The sequence below is a fragment of the Colobus angolensis genome, unplaced genomic scaffold (genome assembly GCF_000951035.1).
Source record: "Colobus angolensis palliatus isolate OR3802 unplaced genomic scaffold, Cang.pa_1.0 Scaffold175, whole genome shotgun sequence".
Classification (NCBI taxonomy): domain Eukaryota; kingdom Metazoa; phylum Chordata; class Mammalia; order Primates; family Cercopithecidae; genus Colobus; species Colobus angolensis.
Window position 1 is genome coordinate 1,988,015 of NW_012114877.1, and position 8,971 is coordinate 1,996,985.

Genomic DNA, 8,971 nt, shown 5'->3' on the forward strand with positions numbered 1-8,971 from the left:
TCCTCTGAATCAGCCTTTTTATTTTCTACAGTGGTTAAGTACCAGGTCCAAAGCGACACAGAGCAGAGCAGGGATCAAAACCCAGTTAGTCTCCTAACCTCCAGCCCACAGCTCAAGCAAATAGAACAAGCTTGCCAAATAACACAGAATGAAAGAAAAGGCCCAAAGCAAGAAGTATATTTTTCTTAGACATGTCCGTACCTCAAACTCTTTTTATCCTAGCTTTGAAATAACAAACCAAAGGCCCAAGGGGACTTCCAGCAAGGTCTGAAATTGAGAATTTGGCTTAAAAGGCTGCAAGGGATGAAGAAAAGAAGGGGAGAAGGCTAACTACTTGCTCAAGACAATATCATATTACGGAGTTATGAATTATGCAAATGAAACCGCAGGATTCACAACCTCATGAGATTTCTTGTACCTATACAAAAAACTGCGCGAACAAGCATTTCGGAGCTTTGCTTTAAAATCTTCTGTTACTACCACCCTGTTACACTAGTTATAGGGTTTTCCATCTCATGAAGGGCTTCCACACATACCATCTCATGGAATACGTGTAACAGCCAGCACAGGTATCACCATCTCCCTGCAGCAGAGTACACTCCTGAGCCTTAGCTCGCTTAAGTGACCCAAGCAAAGTCACAGAGCTGTTGGAACTGCGACTGGAATATTCCGTGTGTTTGTGCAAGCGAGAGAGGGATAGACATAAACAGAAAGGGAGAGAGTTGGGGTGGGGTTGATCCCACTTCACTATATTTTCCCAAGATTGTATTCAAAGAAGTCCCACAAATGTTCCCCATCAGCAGGTAGCTGAAAGAAAATAAACCACTGATGAGAGCCCTGGGCTTAGCCCTTGTTCTGTCACCAATTCAGTATTGACTGGGGCGAGCCACTTAGCCTCTCTAGTTCTGCTCTGTCAACTGCAAAAAAAAGATGTGTTGAATTGTTTTATCTTCTTTTTTTTTTCCCAGTCAATGAAAGAGACACTTTATTGAGGCCCCAGGGCCATGGGGCCTGGGCAGGAGGCTGCCCTTGGGGGAAGGAAGAGGCTTATTTGACCTTCTTCTTGGGGCGCAGGTTGCTGGTGTGGCTGCACTTCTTGTGGCAGTTGACAGCACGGGGGTGCAGGCGAGCACAGCACTTGCAGCGGATCATCTTGTCGCAGTTGTATTTCTGGGCAAGCTGGCAGAGGGAAGGCTCAATAATGCTACCTTGCAGGTGCAACCCCAGGTGCAGGATGGACTCTTTCTGGATGTTGCAGTCTGAGAGAGTGCGGCTCCAGCTGTTTGCCCGCAAATATCAGATGCTGCTGGTCAAGTGGAATGCCCTCCTTGTCTTGAATTTTGGCCTTGACATTCTCAGTGGTGTCACTGGGCTCGACCTCGAGGGTGATGGTCTTGCCTGTGAGGGTCTTCACAAAGATCTGCGTCTCTGCATTTGTAGCTCGGCCGCCTCAGTCTTGTTTTGTCTTTCATTCCCTTTAAGCTCAGACAATCTGTGGTTTTCGAAATTAGACAGTTAGATAAAAGATCAGGCCAAGTCACTTCCAAAAATGTCTGAGCTCTGGGTCAGGCACTCAGGAGGACTATACCTTTTCATGATGCTTCTTCCCCAAACTCTCCATATGGGAAGGGGGCAGAGACAAGACTGCAACTGGTCTGAATGCGACAAGAATTTAAGTCAGTGCTGTCATGAAAAAACTCAGCTTTAGCCATTGGCACCAATGTGGGCAACATGGCTTTGCAGGAAACCAGATCCAAGTATGCAGAAGATCAAAAGCTTCATTCCACTGTGACCAGCAAAAGGCACATTTCTCAGACACTCTTCTCTATGGAATTTAAGATCTTGTGAGACCCTGACTAACTTAGACCCTGAACACCAGTTATTTCAGGCCAGTGACAGCCCCAGATCAATAAATACTCAAATCATAGTAAATCAGAAAACAATGTTAATAGCAGGAAAAATTGCTTTATATGGCAGCAACCATATTTATTCACCTTATGTATTACTAATAAAATACAGAGAAGGTAAGGGCTTAATATGTCATTCTGTCAGTTTTTATTTTTAACACAGACTATTTTTAATCAAATTCAAAAAATTTCCTCAATGATCCCATGGCTCTAGAGCAACTAAGAACATTCATCAGGAGAAAGACATTAGGGCAGGTTTTTAACAAATGAGAAATACAGTCATTCTCTTGAAAAGATGAGGGTTTAAGACATAATTATTAGGTCTTGAAAGCCTTGAAATTAAAACCAGTACTATTACTGGCTTTCAAGTCCCATATTGTTTAGTGGGTATATTAGTCAGGGTTCTCTAAAGGGACAGAACTAATAGGATAGATGTATATATAAAGGGGAGTTTATTAGGTGAATTGACTCACACAATCACAAGGTGAAGTCGCATAATACGCTGTCTGCAAACTGAGGAGCCAGGAAGCCAGTCTCAGCCCCAAAACCTCAAAAGTAGGGAAGCTGACAGCGCAACCTTCAGTCTGTGGCCGAAGGCCCAAGAGCCCCTGGAAAATCACTGGTGTAGGTCCAAGAGTTCAAAAGCTGAAGAGCTTAGAGTCTGAAGTTCAAGGGCAGGAATTATCCAGCACAGGAGAAAGACGGAGGCTGGAAGACTCAGCAAGTCTTCTCTTTCCATGCCTGCTTTTATGCTGGCAGCTGATTAGATTTTGCCCACCCAGTGGAGGGTGAGTCTGACTCTCCCAGTCCATTGACTCAAATATTAATCTCCTTTGGCAACACCCTCACAGACACACCCAGGGACAATACTTGGCATCCTTCAGTCCAATCAAATTGACACTCAGTATTAACCATCATAGTGGATATAGTACAATACTGGCTTTCAATTCCCATATTGCGTAATTGTTGCATTTTTTATTAATTCGTGTTGGCATATATTATGGAAATTTCAAGGACTCTCTACCAATGAGTTTCTCCTTATCAGCAAATGCCCATAAGGAAGATGGCAGGAAAACTCATTCATCAGAAGAAATGCAGCTCACGACTATGATTGCTTTCGCAACTCCAGCACTGGAGTCCCAATTTCACAACTTTCTGCCCTTCCGATATACAACATTATTTACCTGGCATCTTACTTTATGTTCATTCTAAACAATGAAATTGGTGAAATGGGAAGTTCAATATGTAAGTTACAGTTCTTCCCAAACACGTTAAACTATGTAATAGCGATTTAAAATGTTTATTCCATCATCCCTTAAAATTATGCATTATACACTCACAAAACAAGTTGATCCGTAACTTTCAAAGTGTGTTGACTGTAATTTTGGTTTCAGCATTCATCACTTACCAAATACTCAGTTAACATCTGCCCTATAGATATAAAATAAATACTCCACAGTCCTTGCCACAACAGTCACCATATAGTAAAAAGACAGACATTAAAATTAATAATTACAGTAATGCAGCTAGTGATACAATAGAGATACTTTTAGTGGCTATATCTGTTGACATTTATTCTATTAGAATTTAAAACTGAGAATTTTGAAGTGTTTATTGTTCATTGAAATAACAGTAAGAAATCCATTGCATGTTAACATAAATAACATTGTTATGAAAATGACTGTATTTCAAAAAAAAAAGAAAGTTACAAAGTGAAATAAACCAGTTACAAAAAGACAAATACTATATGATTTCACTTATATGGAGCACCCAGAGTTGTTGAATTCAGAGACAGCAAGTAGAATGATGTTTGCCAGGGGCTGAGGGACAGAGGGCATAATCCGGAGTTATGGGTTAGTGGGTGCAAAATTTTAGTTTTGCAAGATGAAAAAAGTTCTAGAGATTAGTTGCACAACAATGTTAAAGTACTTAACACTATGAACTGAACACTCAAAAATGATTAAGATGGTAAATTTTATGTTCATGCATATTTTACCACAATTTTTTTTAATTTTAAAAGTTTAGTAAAAAGACTGGCATAGTTTTACAGTTTTATGCATCTCATAAATGTCTAGTTTAATAGAACACAGCTGGATTCTTATATCTGCTCCTACATTCAATCTGTTACAATATATTGTTTTGATTGAAGTTTATGAAGATTATCCAGCATCACAGATATTTTTTTCTAACTGCAATTATGTACTTAAAAAAGGAAGAGCATTTTGATAGCTTCATTAGATCATTGCAGATATTCTTTGATATCACACCAAAACTTAACAAGTGGTAGCTTCTTAAAGGTTGGTTATAATGTGGAATCTGAAACTATACAAATTAACTATTGCTATATTCTGTCACATTACTATCCACTGTTTACCTCCTACATTGAATGAATCTTTTATCCATGCATGATTTTGTAACATCAAGCATTGGTCATTGGGGAAATATTGGTTGACTATGTTAGTTATGCAATTTTCCAGATGTTGCCATATCTTACTTTATATCACAAAATTGCATGTGTTAATTTCACTTCTGAGCTCAGAAAAGTCTTTAAGTATTCTGAAGCTATCAAGCTCATGGTGGTGAATACAAGATCTCCAAGATTCTAATTTTCTCTTGAAAGCTCAAATTTTATTACTAGCCATAAATACTATCGGTGAGTTTCTTGACACAATAAGCACATTTTGCTTATTTTCGTAAAAATGCACCACTAAAAAGATCTGCCATGTCTAAGTATCCATCGTTTGTCTTATTCTTTCAAGCAAAAATGGGGCCCCATGAAAGAAAGGACTAGACAGCTCGCCGTTCAAACTGTCAAACAGTGATAGCATTGTACTTCAGTGCAGAAGAGCCTTGTGCTCATGTCTCATTTTGTCACACAGAATATGTTTTAAAATTTTTTCATAAGGGTCAAGGTTTAGAAAAATTAATAATTTCTTACTCCTTCATCAAGGACATTGTTAAGAGAAATTGTCTTTTTTATCTCCCCACAAGTACATGGCAGTGAAGAACACAAGGACCACCAGCACAACTTGATTTTAACACTTCGATTCTTGCTAAGCAGCAGCAGTTTGCCTGCCATTGCTTCTGCACCCTTAGCGCAAATGTCAGTACCGAAAGGCAAGTAACCTCTTACTGTTAATATGAAAATACTTTGAGCTCATGGGTTCCCAGAAAAGAGTCCATGAACCACAGTTGGAAGCTTCTGATCTAGAAGGTTCTTGACTCTGGAAACAAATTTCCTAGGACTGTGTCCTGCCTTTGTCATTAGCCGTATGGTGTTAGGCAAATTACTAAACTTTAGTGAGCCTCGGTTTCCTCATCCATTAATAGAGATAGTAGTACCTACCCCAGAAGAGTGCTGGAGGAAAAAATAAGCCAAACTATGTAATGCACTTACCTCAGTGCCTGGCTCATTGTATGCAACAAATGGTAGTTCCCAATGCCACCTATTGTTATTAATGTTATTACCTTCTGCTCCTTTGCAAAATGCTATACATATTAAATGTCCTATAAATGCTGCTTAAAAAGCAATGATCTCTTCATTTCTCAGATGATAAGTTTTTATTTTGCCAAAACAAGATCTCATTTGACAACAAATCCCTAAAAATCCTGTCAATAAATGTTGGTGGACTGAAAAAAAGAGTCCCATATGGGACGAGGTCACTGCAGATGTATCTTTATGTTTAGGCATTATACCAGAAGTGCTTTAGCCCCTCAGTGTACAGGAAGACTGTCATGATGTTTCTAAAGGCCAAGGGGAGTGTTTTAATGCTTGAATGTAATGATTTGGAAATACTTAGACCTAAGACAACACTAGCATGGAATCTTCAGTGTTAAAGAAAAAACTAAAACAGGTAGCATATCCGAAATGCAACAATAAAACAAAAATCATCCATCCCAGTTATTTACTGGGTTTCTATCTCTAAGAGGGATTTGTAGCTTTTAAATGTTGCTTCTTTTTCAAGAGGATGATTTTTTTCTCTCTCTCTCAAGAAAAATTTAATAGAGAAGAGGGAATCCCCAGTCCTCATCTTATTTCTTTATTTGGGCAAAAGTCATGGCCTTCACAACCAATGATAGCAGAAACCTTTATGAAAATAGCACAGCCTTTTCAATCTTAAACACTTAAAGGTCTATTAGATTTCAAGGAATGAAATAGCTGAAAAGTGACTACATTTGCTGTATTTCAAGCTGAGTGTGTAAATAACTAAGGTCAAACTCAGAAAACAAGGCTGATAATTCCATGGTGACCAGCCAGACTCCGGTTCCCATCATTTATTCATATGTTGATAGACTTCCCCAGGAAGCCTGGGAAAATAACAGAAGTTACTCAACTTCCCCCAAGAGAAAAGGGCTTCATTTTTCCTTGGCAGATTCATTTCTAATCGCATAGCAGGGAACCATTATTAACATCTGGATATTCAAAAAGAGACACTGAATTATTATAAAAATGTTTCAAATCATCAACCTAAAACTCAAATGATCTACAATGTGTACGATCTTTTTCCCTCTTTAGTCAAGAAGATAAATGGAGAAATTCTTTATATTTCAACTTTCATTACACATTTGTTTTTAATCTAGGAAAATTCATGTCTGCCTACTGTACCTCCATATCAAAGACTGACATGTCAGCATTGGTTTCTGCTCCTCCCACCGTGAGCTTCTTTTGAGAACATGTTTTTTTCTTTTTTTTAGAGACAAGGTCTTGCTCTGTCACCTAAGCTGGAGTGTAGCGGTATGATCACAGCTCACTGTAGCCTCAAACTCCTGGGCTCAAGGGATCCTCCTGCCTCAGCCTCCCAACTCACTAGGATTACAGACGCATGCCACCATATCCAGGTAATTTTTAATTTTTTATAGAGACAAGGTCTCAATTTGTTTCCCAGGTCGTTCTCAAACTTCTGGCTTCAAGTGATCCTTCTGCCTCAGCCTCCAAAATGCTGGGATTTCAGGCATGAACCTCTATACTTGACCAAGAACATGTATTTTTAGGAGTGAGATTACTGCAAAAATTAGTTGGTTCAAAACAGCTACAGTCTACTACTATTACAGATACGAATACTGAGTTATATTCTCTTTAACACAGTTATATGCTGTTAGGTTGAACAAGAATGAGGCAGATCAAATGTCATCATATTTAACCAGGCCCTTCCTCCTTTACACAGTTTTTAAAAAGTTAATTGTCATGACTTGTTACAAACACACTCAGATATTTTCATGCTCTTTGCCAAACCTCATCCAAGTCCTCAACATTAGAACTTGACAGCACTTGATAAATACCTCACACTTCTCATTAAAACTGTCTAGTAGCTTCTCATTGCTCTTAGGATATTATACAAATCCCCGCCATGGCCCACAGAACTCTGCTTGCAACCCCATGAAGAATAGGTCAGAGGACAAATGTGGTTCATGCCTACAATCTCAATACTTTGGGAGGCCAAGACACGAAGATAAGGATTGCTTCAGGCCAGGAGTTTGAGACCAGCCTAGGCAACATAGCGAGACCCTATCTCTGCAAAGAAAAAAAAAAAATTAGCTGGACATGGTCATTCACACCTGTAATCCCAGTTACTTGAGAGGCTGAGGCAGGAGGATTGCTTAAGCCCAGGAGTTCAAGGCTGCACAGAGCTATGATCATGTCACTGCACTCTAGCCTAGGTGACAGAGTAAAACCCTATCTCTAAAAAAAATTAAAATTAAAATTAAAAAAGAAAAAGTCCGGCCCAGGTGAAAATGATGCACCATCCCCTCCAACCCCAAACCCACCCCAGCAAGGATGGACAGGCTAAAATCTTTGCAAGCAACATTTATTTAAGCAAAGCCCATTTCAAACTTCTTGCCCTACTAATGGGCACCAACTGCCTGCCACTGCACTCCACCTTCTTCAGGACCAGCCCCTCCCCACCCACTTAATCACCTGCTTCAGCCTACTCTCCCGTCACACTGCCCATCTCTAGCCACCCTGAACCAAGACTCTGCCCAAGATGCTTCCTGTGACTGTTTTTTTCTGGCCAAATGCTACTTAACCTTGAAGTCTCAGCATAAGATTCACTTTCTTGAGGACATTTTGCCCAGCTCTACCTCATACACACTCAGACTCCACAGGCATCCTTTGTCACACTGACCACAACAGTAAATAGCTAACAAGCTATTGAAGTAGCCTGCTGGTCAATGTCCATCTCCCACTTAGTCAAAAATGCAAAGATTAGGTCTGTTTGACTACTGTAACCTCCCCAAAGCCCAGAATGGAACTATATATAGACGCTCAAAAAACATTCCTTCACTATGCAAGAGAGTTTTTAACAAGGCAAAACCCCTCCTGACTAAACTTTACATTCAGATGAAATTTAGTACAGACCAAACAGTGTTTCAGAGGGGAAAAATCTGTACAGTCTATTGGCTGTAAGGTAGAGAAAATGAAGAGGCCAAGGGATTTTGGTTGGTTGCAGACTTAGGAGGGCCAGGGCTCCCCAACAGTTGTGTGACTCCCACACCACAGTTGGGGTCCCAAAACCACTGGTCTAAATACTTATAATCTTTGGATTGAGCTAACAAAAGTTAAACAAAATATGTCCTCTAGTCCTATCTTGAAAATATGGCTTCAAATAAATTAAAGGTCTAGATAATTAAACATAATAAAATATAGAGACTTCAATCAAGTCGGGTTTTCAGCACCAAAATTATCCACATTTTAAAACTCTTGAGTGGGGGATAATTATTTTCTTCATCACGTGCACACACGCACACACACACACACAGAGTATGTAGTTATCCATTAAGAAAGAATGGTTGCCACTGTTTTGAAAAAAAAGAAAAAAGAAAAAACTAAGATTTATAGGATGCTCAGAATCCAGTTCTACTGAACTGCAAAACCAACATGTGTACACCTGGGAATTCTTGCCCATAAAGAAAGTGCTGCTCTCACTTAATCATCTCTCTTCTTCCATATCTACCCCAAGAAAAAGTCATGCTATGTTCCTCCTTTGTACAGTTTTCCATTTCCATCCTACATTTTCCAGTATTTATCTTTGGTGCCTCCCAAAGCGTGATTATTATGTGAGAGT

The 8,971-nt window shown here is 39.5% G+C and overlaps 1 pseudogene; it reads right to left on the bottom strand.

Annotated features, from left to right (window-relative positions):
• Nucleotides 1-1,047: 1,047 nt before the first annotated feature.
• LOC105509414 lies at nucleotides 1,048-2,861 on the bottom strand (annotated as a pseudogene).
• Between the last annotated feature and the right edge of the window lie 6,110 nt (nucleotides 2,862-8,971).